This window comes from Equus caballus, chromosome 3 (assembly GCF_041296265.1).
Source record: "Equus caballus isolate H_3958 breed thoroughbred chromosome 3, TB-T2T, whole genome shotgun sequence".
Classification (NCBI taxonomy): Eukaryota; Metazoa; Chordata; class Mammalia; order Perissodactyla; family Equidae; genus Equus; species Equus caballus.
In genome coordinates, this window is record NC_091686.1 from 92,858,408 (window position 1) to 92,871,797 (window position 13,390).

At 43.6% G+C, this 13,390-nt stretch overlaps 1 protein-coding gene across 16 annotated transcripts in view; it reads left to right on the top strand.

Moving 5' to 3' along the window:
* The first annotated feature begins 379 nt into the window (after window positions 1-379).
* RBM47 (RNA binding motif protein 47) overlaps window positions 380-13,390 on the top strand; it is a 148,724-nt gene continuing 135,713 nt past the window's right edge. For 2 of the 16 annotated variants that reach the window (XM_023638192.2, XM_070263947.1), the window contains exons 1-2: window positions 380-1,066; window positions 1,215-1,371. The gene's annotated coding sequence lies outside the window, so the exon portion shown is untranslated. The other 14 variants (XM_023638193.2, XM_070263948.1, XM_070263943.1 and 11 more) reach the window with 12 other exon arrangements.

Here is a 13,390-nt window from a genome sequence, read left to right on the forward strand (position 1 = left end):
ACTGGCCTCAGCACTCAGCGAAACCAGGAACTAATTGACCTCACTGTCTTCATCTGCAAAAGGGGGATAAAGGAGAATTGATTTGTCAGGTTCAGATAAGAGGAGGTGCGTGAAAGTGCTTGGTAAAGTTCAAAGGGCCCCATTAATATAAAGGGATTATGATTTCTTTAACAGGGAAGTTATGTGGAGGAAAAAAGGTGTCGACACTGATCACATTTTAGCCTCCAGTAATCATTTTCAAACGTTTATGAGGAGTTAGAAAATTATTTCCCCCTATTTCACACTGTTTTTCAAATGACAATGACTGCTATTTCTCCAGCATCAACTTCTAACTGAATAGGTTAAGTAACTCTCCCAGGGTCAGTGCCTAGTCCAAATCAGAACGAAGCACGCACCCATGGCTGATGGCTGGGTCCTGGGTTTCCTTTCTATTAGTGAACTGCATGGAATGTGCAGGCCAATTTATCTCCATGTATCTTGTCAATCTTGCAACTTTTAAGTGAGATGGAAATCAGTTGTACATTCCTTTACGGGAACTTTATTTTCCATTATATTCAAGACTGTCCACCATGAATGTAAACTGTTTGCAAAAATCTCATCAGAATCTTCCAGAAACTGAGGCTGAGAAAGGTTTAAAAAATTTGCTCATGGGCTTACAGCTAGTGAGCGGCACTGCAGGGTCTAGAGCCCCCTTCTAACTCTGATCACGCCCTCTGCACTTCAGAAAAAAGCCATAGCACAAATACAAGTAATAATAACAATGGCCGCTGATGCTGTGTGCCAGGCACGGTTCTAAGCTCTTCGTATTAACTCATTTAAGCAGCCAAAAATATTTCTGGACAAGTTCTTCGCTAAAGTAGCCCAATGAGAAACAGCACATTTTTTTCTCAGTTGAATGACACTGCAACCCGAAATCACAACTCCGTTTTAGGTTCCTGGTAGTGCCTGCTTCCTCTTCTAGTTTGTTTAGTCACAGAATTCGATTTCTGCTGGCCGATTACGCGCCTGCAAACGGGCTTAGCGCTCTATTGAAATGCGTGAGGCTCCTTAACTCTTGTGTAAACAGGTAATGCGAAGGGGAGGGGCTCGGATTGCCGGTTTCTTGGGGATTGGATGGGGTGGGGGGTTAGAGCCGACTCCCCAGAGAGCAGGCAAGGTTAAGGGAGGGCTCGGCAGCTGTTTTTAAACGCAGTGTTTTTTTGTTCCCTTTCTAGAAACCAGCTGTAACTCTAGGTCAGAGCGCATTAAAATGAGCCACTTCTGAAAGAGCAGCGCCCAGGCCCCAGGCCCTGCTGCGAAGGTCCCGGCAAAGGTCAGGGCTTCGTCCTCGTGACGTTCCTTCTTGCGCTCGCCTGAGCCGTCATCTCTCAGGTAAGGACACTTTGGGAGGTCCCCCTTTCCATCAGGCCCGGCGCGGTGCTCGCTCTGATCCTACCTGGTTAAACGACTTCTTTAGTAGGGAGAAGACCGGGGGTGGGGTGGGACTGATCGGCTCGTGATTCAGCGGCAGGTTCCTTATTCCTCAAACATGCTTCTGCTTGGTTTCTCTGAACGGCCCAAAGGGGGCCAGACGTCTGATGCGGACAGATGTCTTCAGGTGAAGCAGGTGCCACTTCTGGGGCCCTTTCTGGGTGTCTGAAATAGACGTGACTTTTTGAGCGGGGAGAGAAGTCTGACTGGTGAAGTCCCCAAGTCTCTGCCATCAAGGCAGTTTTTTTTTTTTTTTAACCTTCAGCAAAGGTATCTGCGCTCCTAAAACAACAGGAATGTTGCGCTGGCCTTTAGCCAGCGGAGGCTCAGCGGGCTGGATAAAATTTCAGTGCAGATTTACGGGAAGTTGCCGGTGTTGGGAGTAAAAATCTGGTTTGGTGAGTTTAAGGGAAGGGAGTAGACGAGAGACAACCTTGCTACTGTGAGGCGAATGGCCTCGGCTGGGGGAGGGCAGCGGGCGGAGGGAGGAGGGCCCGGGGAAGAGCTCGGAGAGACTCAGAGCGCTCCCCGTGCGCAGTGCCGGACGCAGCTGGGCTCCCGGGGCCGCCAGTCTCCCCCGGGTGCGGGACGGGCGCCGCGCCGCCCGCGGACTCGCCGCGCTTTCAGCTTCTCGCTCCCGCCAAGGAATTTAGCCCCAGAGAGCTGCCTTCTGGTTATCGCTCCTGCTTCCCACTTTGGAATGCGCAGTTCGGGACAGTGAGAAGCCGGGGGCTCGGAGAGTTGTCCTCGCTGAGGGTTTCTCTCTGCAGGTTTCCAAGGTTAAGAAATTCTGACAAACTGGAATTCCCAGAGCCTGAGAGCTAAGTCTCAAACGATCTGTTGCTTTAAGCGGCGCGGTGGGGGAGTAGCTGGACACTCCTTATTTTGGTTTTACATTAAAAAGAGGGAGGCCGAGAAGATGTTGTAGGGTTCCTTCCTAGCTGTGTAAATTGCTACCGGGCTGTGAATGGTGTTAATTTCTGAAGTGGGCGACTCCAAATACATAACAAAGGTAAGGTGGCTTTTGGAAATCCTTCTCACTACTGTGCCTTAATCTTACGTTTAGGGCCCAATTTTGAAATTTTTTTCCTTTTTCTTCTTTCTTTAGCCCTTAGCTCCCACATTCTACCACCCTCCTTCCGACTCTGGTATATTTCGTGGGAAAGAAAGGGTTTATAAAAGGATTTTAAAAGCGTCAGCTTCTGGAAAAGCAGAAAATCATGTACAGTCAGCCCCCTCATGTTTCCTTTTCCATACCCGAAACAGATTTTTTTTTCACCCTTGAAAACACGTCATTGGGCCGTCCAGAGGCACAGGTGACTTTTTAGTCAGATTATTGAGGTGAGATTGGGAACATTCATGACAGGCATCTTATTAAGTGTTAAGGTGGGAGGGATGTATCTTTCTGTAGTAATTTACCTCCAAAGGTAACCCTGAGCGGAGGTTTAGTTGCTTAAAGTTAAAAATCCAATCTGCATAAAAGTATAGGACTGATGAGGAATTATGACAGTTGACGAATCACCAGTCACCCGATATTTAAGAAATCAGTTAAAATAAAGTGGAATTTTTCAAGTAAATGATTTATTTTTTAATTAGGTAGAAGTTCATTTACTCTTGGGTTGTGTCCCAAGGCGTGTGGGGATGTGGCTCCTTTCTTGAGGCTTAGAAGGATAGTGTCCTCAAGGTGTTTACTTCTAGGCCATTACTGATTTGAATGAAAAATCAAGCAATTTTTTCCTAGTGGCATTTTAATGGCTCACTCAGTTTAGCAGGAATGTAGATTAGAAATGTGTTCTTTAAAAATTTTTTTTTTAAAAAAAACTGTTCTTTTAAAAACTTTTAATGCTGGAGTCACATGAATCTTTTAGGAGAGAGAAAGCGAAGAGTTGACAACACAACCGTGAAGACGTTGCCACAGTTTTAAGCACTATTACAATTAGATCAGGAGCATTTGAGAATTGCAGGTGCCAATTCTAAAAGGTCAAAGGTTGTCAGCGGCATAAAACACAGAACCCCTAGACAAACCGGAATACCCAATCAAGGCCATGAGATAGCATTTGTGGGAGTTTGTGTTGCTGTTAATTGAAACAATCATCTTTGTCCCGTTGATGATGTGACATCTTGGAGGGAAACAAAGCCAACCCAGGCCAAAAGGGAAACAGGAGGAGGAAAAGAAAGAAGTTTGGGTTTTTGTATCCTTTTTTATCTACCTTCCCCTTGTCCCTGTTCTGGTCTTCGTATCGTTGGCCTCTTTGACTCAATTACTGCATACTGGGAGAATGAGGGATCAGAAATTTCACAAGAGCCCAGCTTCATGATTAACTTTCAATATTTGTTAAGTGAAGAAATGAGCTGACAAAAACAAAGCAGCTAGCCTAACTCTGCCAAGCTTCTTTACTTGACGAGGCTACACCTAAATTCATCTGAAAAGAGGCTTTTTTTTACATATGCTGAAAATGAAGCAAATTTTGAAGATTTGTTGTCTTCCTCTTGGTTTTGAGCTTTCAGAAGCTTGTAGGATTGAAAATTCGACATCATCACTTTATTCCAATCGCCATAGTTTTAATAGTCAACGTGTTTATTTTTGATTCCCCCACTGTGCTGCTCCAGACTATATTTTGAAAGGATTCTGCCTCAAACAGTTGGTGACACTGAGGATGAAGTAGACTCAGAAGGGAAGGAAACTATGTGTTTCTGGACACGTGTCCTGTATACTTGCTCTCACTAGTGTTTAAGACGACTCAGATTATTTTTTCCTCATGTGCTAAGAACCTTCCGATTAGACTGTTCTCTTTGGTTTACTAGTAATGGAACCTGTTCTAGGTAATTTAAACAAAGATTACAAGGTTAAAATAGATGAAATTATTTTCTTAGAAAATGAACTTGTTTTTAAAATTCTACTCTTGATCTGAAGATTGAAAGTAAATCATGTCCTAAATGATTGAGCTTTGACTGCTGTAGGAAAATATTTGCCAATTTCAGACAGGTTTCCACCTCCGCTTTTCAAGACCCTTCTGATTTTTAAAGGATGGGCAGGGGAATGGATGTGGGGGTGCTGGTGTGTGGAGGGAGATCCCCTCAAAATTGGACTGAGTTTCCAGTGAAACTGTGATTAGGGTTTCTCAGAGGATGCATAATCCTAGAAAAAACTTACTCTGAAGAGGGTTTAAGTTTGGGATTCATAAGATTTAGAAAAAGGATATATTTTGCATGAATCTAGAGTTTGTGTGCCAAACGTTTATGAAGTTACAGTGAAGACGTAAATGCAGTTTAAAAAGTGGTTGTCAGAATGATTCCCAGTTAAAGGTTTTGTTGCAACATTTCAACTACTGGCCCGATTAAGAGATATGTTTTTCCTCTTGGGAGCAGTTTCAGTGTCTTATGATGACGTTGATTTTCTGGTTTAATCTGGTAAGATGTATGTGTTAGTCAAAACCACCTGCTTAGAGTAATTGCTTCAAAGAACAACTGGAAAAAGATTTTCAATCATAGCAATGCAGAGATCACTTGGGTTCTGAGATAGGAGGCCTTTGAAACCTCCAGTGAAGAACTGTTGTAGAAATGATAATAAGTAATTGTTCAATTGTCATCCCAAGTTGTTGGAAACATGTAATGCTGGAGGGATTTAGGGGGAAATGGCACCCTGCCACCTTTTGTGTGTGGTCCTGAATCATCTTGTCAGTAAAACAATCCTGAGATGGTGTGAGCTTGATTTCTGATTGTTTCTGCTTCTCTTGTCGTGGTTGCTTCCCCTTCCATTCTGTCAGCATCTGTCTGGGGGAGAGGAGTCAAAGACCCCTTGAAGTCAATGCACCCTCTCTGTTCGGAACCTCTTATATTTTACCCTGAAAAAGACATGAGGGAGGAGTTGTCCAGTGAAAGCAGAAGGGAAGAGAGTGTCTGGAGGAATAAATGGAATAAGTGGCCAAGAAACAGGTGCGTTCCAGACACCATTAGTAGTATGGAGTTTACCAGAAAGCTCACACGGGAGATTGTCAGTGCCGTCAAACCGTGGCAGGTGAACTGGCAACTGTAAGAATTTGAAGCTTGTCGCCCCTTTTGTAATTACAGTGCTCCCAGGGCTCTGCAATAGATGGCTAATTTGAATGAATTTAAGCTATTTCTTAGTACAAGCAAAAGTAATCTGATTACAAGAGGCACAAACCCTTCAACTACACTCCCACTGCGCCTTGCCTTGCCTTTCTGCCGTGGTTTAGGACACCTGAAACAAAATCACAGCTCCACTTATGTAACTTGCATATATAACATGAGCATTCTTTTGTTGTCAATATTCAGTTTTTGTCATCAGAGGAACTTAGTTTATGCAAAAATGATTTGTGGGTATGTTTAGATGTATATAGTTCATATGTTTGTAAGATACACAACGTAAGTAAACTGATACTATAATAGAAATGATTGAGTGTAGTTTATAGTTGCTTTTTTGGTAAATCTTATCTGGTTTTAATAGTGGGGTCATTTTAGAAATCAGAAGTACAATCTCTACCTTTCTGAAGGCCATTTAAGAGAGATGACATCAGAAGACAGAGGGCTGGTGTAACCCGGAAAGCCCTTTGTGATTCTGGGAAAATATTAATCCTTTGGCCTCAGCAGATTCCTGCTTCTGCAGAAGTGTATACTTTATCTGTAAATTACTGCCAGTCACATTAATCAAGAAAACAATATCTGGTCTCCTCTGATCTTTGGGGATACTGTAGGTTTGCGGCTCTTAGGAACATGGCGGCCCAGTGCCAAGACCGTGGTCAGTGCCGGTGGGTGGGTGTTGAATGCAAGCGGAGTTGCTGAAAGCTTTAGCCTCCTGATTCTGCTTTGCTTTGGCTAATAGTCAATTTTGCTCATGTTCTTTGAGTTTCCACCAACTGGGGAGAAAGAGAACCTGATCCCAGAAGCTATGGATAATCCACATATGGGTGAGCAAGAGTTAAGTATACAGTACGTACCAGTGGGCAGTGGATGGGTGTACAGTGAATGCAGGGCATTGTGTAACTGAAACAGGAACAGGACGCCTCCACCTGATCAAGGAAACGCCAACTTGTGAAAATTATAATAGAAAGTGTTTACCTTTGAGAGCCCTGAGACCCGGCTCAATCATTTTTGTAAAACCTTTTACATGTCAAAAGAAAAAAATAAGTACTTAATCAAATGAAGAGGATTTTCTCAGGTGGATATTGTCTAGATCAGTTTGATTGCCATTCTGAAAATGTATATTTGGGCCTTTTGAGCTCAGGTAAAATAGTCAAGATTCTAAAAGTAGGAATGCTCGTCCACGATGATAATAACACTGTGACTTTTGAAAAGATGGCTTAAATAATATTTCTTTTTGTTTGTTGTCATTTATTTAAAAAAATAATAACATGGTTCTCGGTACACCAAGCCCTTGCCAAGATTAGGCCCATCTCCTCAGTAGCTTTCTCAAGACAAAGTTGCCTTTGTGTTCCCACAACTGGGAGGGTTTGGTGACACAGAAAACTCAATGGGGCACTGCAGCTTATTATGAACAGAAAATTCAATGGCCTGATGTTTTTGTTGTGGTTTTTTTTTTTTTTATTATTTTCCCAGCTGATTTCTGTGATATATTTCTCCACGCAGAAGAAGGTGGTGGTTGTGGATTACCTTGGACTTTAATGAGATCATAAAAGGCAAAAGCTGCCGCCTGCTGACGCAGAGGGGAGCGCAGCTCTGTGGGCTAGTTTGTTCTCAGGGTAATTGGCAAAATGTGGTCACGTGTGAAGAGAAAGAAAACGGGGTTAGCCAGAGTGAAAATGACAATTTGGGGGAAAGGGATGACTTCCTGCAAACTCCATGGCAGAGTGGCTAAGAGCATAGACTGCCTTGGTTCAGATCCTGGCTCTGCCACTTATGAGCTGTGGGACTTCAGGCAGGTTACCTAATCTCTCTGTGTCTCAGTTTCCTCAACTGTAAAATGCCTACTTTACAGGGTTGTTATAAGGATTAAATAAATTAATCTATTGTAAGGAGGAGTTTAAAACAGTGCTTGGCATGTAGTCAGTAAGGTATGATCCATAGTCCTCATGAAATGTGGACTGTGTGTTTGGAGGCGTTTCTGTGTTTGAATTCTTGTCCCCTTACCCTTGTCCATCTGAGAGTTTTCTTTGGTGACCTCTTCTGCTGGTTGGAATCCAGGCTTCTCTTCCTAACATCACTCCTTGGCTTTGACCAGATGGCCATTGCCATTGTAGGTGGGCAATGTTTTGCTAAGTTTCTTTTGGTTTTAGTATCTTAGTTGTATAGGGAAATGATTACTTAGAATCACCAAGGTATTGGGGCTGGCCCAGTGGCGCAGCAGTTAAGTTCGCACGTTCCTATTCGGCGGCCCAGAGTTCGCAGGTTCAGATCACGAGTGTGGACATGGCACTGCTTGGCAAGCCATGCTGTGGTGGGCGTCCCACACAGAAAGTGGAGGAAGGTGGGCATGGATGTTAGCTCAGGGCCAGTCTTCCTCAGCAAACAGAGGAGGATTGGCAGCAGATGTTAGCTCAGGGCTAATCTTCCTCAAAAAAAGAGAAAAAGAATCACCAAGGTACATTTTTTCTTTTCCTCTCACTAAGCTATAAGGGGTTGATTACAGACACAAGGAATGATGCTGTTTGATCTGTCCAGTGAGAGACTGCCAAGTGTCCTGCCGAAAATGGAGTGTAGATTCTGGAAATGGATAATGCAAAGTAGAAATTTTCTGTGTAAAAGAACTTAATATGTGATACTTAAGTAGTTCCTGTTATGACTTTTACTGGTTAGTACTAACCAGTGTGATTATAATATATGATACGGGACTTTCTCAGAACTGCCACAGTGCCTTATCTGTGCACTTCTGGAATTTTGTATCACTCCTTGCTTTTATGCATGCACTATTCTCCATATCAAACAAAAATTAAGTTTCTTGGAGACAGGATTTGTGTCTGAAGAATATTTTGCATCCTTCAATCTTCCTAGTTTATAGTGAGTGCTCACTAAATTAAGAATTTCTTTGGCCAAATACTTTACCATTATACACACATAATGGCATTTTTGCATTCCCTTGCTTCATATACTTTCTATACACCATATTTATTTGGATGACTTCTATGTCTTCCACAAGTATTTTACAAAAATATTGTTGGGTAGAGGAAATACAGTGGAGCTGTAGTGAACTCAGGCAGGAATGAACCAGAACGGAAGCCCCCTCCACAGCCAGGCCTCTGAAAGCGTGGCCAGATGGGGAGGCCAGGAGGAGGGAGGGGGCAAATTGTGACAGTGCTTAGGTGCCCATCACATTGTTTAAAAGTTTATACCTCTTTTTCTGCTCTTTAACGTTCTTGAAAGGGCGCAGACTTATTAATAGGTAGCTATGAGAAGGAGGAAAAATGCATTTTCTTAAAATTAGAAGGAATTTATTAGACAGTTGTTAGGAAAACGTGCATTTTCTCAAAATTTGGGAGAGTGAACGAAGACATCCAAGAAAGGAAGGGCAGTCTCAGGTGAATATGCAGATCTGTGAGGCACAATGGATTTTTTTTTTTTTTTACGGGCTAATGGTGTACTCTCGGCCAAGCAAGAGAAATGAGGTAGGAGGGCAGGTGGCTGGAGAAGCATTGGGAGAATTGCGTCCAGTGAAACCCTTTTTGCAGAGCGAAGGGACTCTGCTAAGGAGTTAGCTCTTCCCAGTTGGTGCAAACAGTAGTTTGGCCCGGGGACCTCCTTTGCTCTCTGCTCCACTTTGTAAGTTCCAGGATCCACCACAAGGTATATGTGGATTTGCCAGTGAGCAAACAGAAACTTCCCGTGAGCCCTGGAATTTGTGCCTTTCATCTGCAGTTGCTCCATATTCGTAGATGATCACTCCTAGCAGCTGGAACGGAACCTGGGAAGGCAGAGTCTTGGAATAGTCTCCCAGCAGCCTTCCCAGAGCGGCACCCAGGAGTCATTCTCCCTGTGGGAACTGTAGGAGGAACACAGACCCTGAAATGAAATGGTAATACCCATGTTCTCGCACATCCTGGTAATGTTTGAAGGGTCTTGCCCTTTCCCCATAGGCTAGAGCTAGTCAATGAACTAGTCAGTGAAACTGCAGAATCTGCCTTATCTGTTCTCCCTGCTTCCACCTTTGCCCTGGCTTCATATACTTTCTTCTTGACACAATATCCAGAGCAACTCTTTTTTTTTTTCTTTTGGTGAGGAAGATTGGCCCTGAGCTAGCATCTGTGCCAGTCTTCCTCTATTTTGTATGTGGGATGCCACCATCGCGCATGGCCTGATGAGAGGTGTTTAGGTCTGCACCTGGGATCCGAACCCACAAACCCTGGGCCACCAAAATGGAACAAGTGAACTTAACCACTATGCCACCTGGCCAGCCCCAAGAGCAACTCTTTTAAAACAGAAGTCAGATCATGTCAATCCCCTGCTGAAAACTTTCCAGCACCTCACCATCTCACCCAAAAGCCAGCGAGGCACTAAATTTCTAGTCCCACTATCTCTTTAATCTCACCTCCTATCACTCACTCCGTTTTACTTGCTCTGCTTTAGCCACAGTTTCATACCTCAGGGCCTTTGCACTGGCTGCTCCCACTCCCTGAACCATCTTCTCCAAATATCTGTATGGCTTACTTTTTCACCTCCTTCAAGTCTTTGCTCTTCCTCCCGTTTTTTAAACAGCAATTTCACCTTCCTGCTGGCACTCTCTATCTCCCTCCATTGCTCTGTTTTTTATATAGTACTTATCACTTTTTAGCATGTTATATAACTGTGTGGCTCACTGTGTATCTCCTCCCCACTAGAATGTCTGCTTCCTTTATTGATGTATCCCAAGCACCCTACAGCAGAGCAGAGTCTGCCAGAGAATAGGTACTCAAAAAAATATTTGTTGAGTGAATGAATAAGTCACACTGGCTTTTACACACCCCAAGTATGACTGAAAGTGTAGTACAACTTGTGTGTTCTACTCAAAATACAGTCATGAACGTATCTGTCTGAGTGAGGGTGGGTTTTTCTCCTGGACCTCTCCTCTTACGCCGCCATGTTTCCTCTGGCTTCTTTATTTTCTCTGCGCTCCGTGGAGGCGGATGACTAAGTAACTAGCAAGGCAGGGCTTTGTGGTATGGCGCAATCATTGCAGCCCTTCTGTTTCCAAATCAAAGCCTCTTCTTTGGCAATCTTTTTGTGATTTCCATCTAGTCCTTGCAGCCCTCTGCTTTGAACCAGTCTTGTGAATTGCATGCCCTACAGATAATTATACTTGGCTAACTCATGTTGCTATATTGTTTATCACTTTTTCTATTGTCATTTAATTATAATTAATGATTCTTCTCAAAGTAACTGTCAGGACAGGTTTTTTTTTTTTTTTTTAACTATCTCTGTTGACCTTTGAGATTTTGCCAAATGCCATCTGCTGCTGCTCCAGGATTCCGTCTAGATTTTTCTCGATGGCAGAGCCCCATTAGGTATTTTGCCTTGACCTGGCATGAAATGAGTGCTAGTGTCATTGTCTGAGTGTTTCATATTTCCTCGGAACCTTTGGACAAAACCTTGGTCTTTTACCGAGAGCCACAACAGCTCTCTGGTTGTCATACCCATTTGCTAGCCTTGGCCTCATTCTCTACCTTTGCACGATTACCTTGGTTTGGCAAAATGGCTTTTCTTGGTCCTTGGAGGTACAGCTCCCTCTATGAATCCTTCTGTTTCTTTTAGATCCATCACTGGACACTGGAAAGGGCTTCCCCACTGGTTGGTAGAATCCTGAGGCTGCTAGGCTTGGGGACCCTAGAAGTGGTCTTGAAAGTGAGTATACACTCCAGGAAGGTGCTTGGAAGTAAAAACAAAAACAAAAACCAACAATAGTGTATAAATTCTGCTGAAGGTACGTGGAAATCCTGGATTTAGTCATTTTTGACTCTTGTTCGTCATGGCTTGTGGCTAATTTAGAATTGTTTGGGTTTTTCTCACTTCTAAGTTGATTTGGAAGCTATTATCATAATTGATAGTAAATTGATTTAGAAGCTCTCATTCCAGTTGATAGCAACTGGACAATGTGTTGAGGAATTAGAAAAAACCAAAATAGACCTAATAAACAGCTAATATTTGTAGTTCTTTCTGCAAATCATTTTATTACTTACCATATGTACTGAATGGGACATTAAAAGTGAATAGCGTATAAATGTTAAATTAGGTCTGTCTTTAACAATATACTGTGTGAAGGAGCTGGTGGTAATTATTTATGAGTTAGAAAAATTTATCAAAATACAGACCTAGTAAATAGGTACACTTGAAAAAAAAAGAGATGAATATCAATTGAACTGGTTTAAACCAGACATTGAAAAAACCTATTTTTCTTATGTAGACACAGACTCAACTGTTATTTATTTAGCAGCTGCTATGTGCCAGACACTGGGTACTAGGTATTTAGTGGAGAAAGTTCTTTGCCCTCGTGGGACTTCCTTTGGGGGTGGAGATGGGGTTCAGTACTCTGAAGGAACTAATGGGTATGAGACAATAGGAGGTGGACTCTTAGCTACAGTGGTCTGAGAAGGCTCTTCCAGTGAGGTGATGCTGAAGGCGTCTGATGGACAGGAAGATCTTTGCTAGATGGAGTAGCATTTGTGAGGGTCCGAAGGCTGGAAAAAGCTTGGCTTGTTGAGGGGCATAAAGAAGGCTGATGCTGTTGCAGCATTGGGAGCTAGGAGCAGAGGGGCACGAGAGAGGGTTGTGGGGGTTACTGAGACCTCAGTATGTAGGCCCTTCAAGACCGTGGAAAAGAGTTTGCATTTTGTGACTGCTGAGCCCAGTGGAAAGCAGCTAAAGAGGATTGACTTGTTAAAAGATGACTAACGACTGGTCAAAGATTGGATTGGAGGGCACTGTCACAGCACCAAAGTGAGAAGATTATAGTTCCTTTTTGAGGCTTGCTGTGGAGGTGGAGGGAAGCTGGTCACCTACGTGGGATTTCTTCTGTGCTTCCTCCTGCCGTTTTTACAGTCTCAGTTCAACCCTGGCGGGTGTCACCAATGGCTGGTGGTGGCCTGGATGTAGGGGTGAGGGGAGGAATGAGGATTCTAGCTTGAGTTACTGGGTGCAGTGAGGGAGACTGAAGGAGAAGAGGTATGAGGAGGGGGGCAGTGGGAATCAAAAGTTGAGTTTGGGGGCTGGCCCTGTGGCATAGCAGTTAAGGTTAAGTTTGGTGTGCTCTGCTTTGGTGGCCCAGATTCACAGGTTCGGATCCTGGGCACAGACCTACGCCACTGTCAGCCATGCTGTGGTGGTGACCCACGTCCAAAACAGAGGAAGATTGGCATGGATGTTAGCTCAGGGTTAGTCTTCCTCAAGCTAAAAAGGAGGAAGATTGGCAACAGATGTTAGCTCAGGGCGAGTCTTCCTCAGCAAAAAAAAAACCTGTTGAGTCTGGGTCATGTTCACTGAGATGCCTGTTAAACATCCCAAGGAGATGTTGAAACCTCCAGCAAGAGTGGGAACCACCTCTTCTAGGCAACTATCTTGCATTTCAGTATTTCTTTCTTTCTCACTATGTCCAGATTTGCAAATATAGATAAGGTTTGGGGACTTTTTTGTATCGCAAATGTAAAAATAGTATTCTAACACTAACTGAGCATCTACTGTGTATAGGAAACTGAAGGGGGGTGGGTTAGGGTGCATTAACATTAAAAAAATGTTTTTTTTTTTAGATTGGCACCTGAGCTAACAACTGTTGCCAATCTTTTTTTTTCCCCCTTCTTCTCCCCAAAGCCCTCCAGCACATAGTTGTGTATTCCAATTGTGAGTGCCTCTGATTGTGCTATGTGGGACGCCACCTCAGCGTGGCCTGATGAGTGATGCCATGTCCACGCCCAGGATCCGAATGGGTGAAACCCTGGGCTGACAAAGTGGAGCATGCGAACTCAACCACTCAGCCACAGGG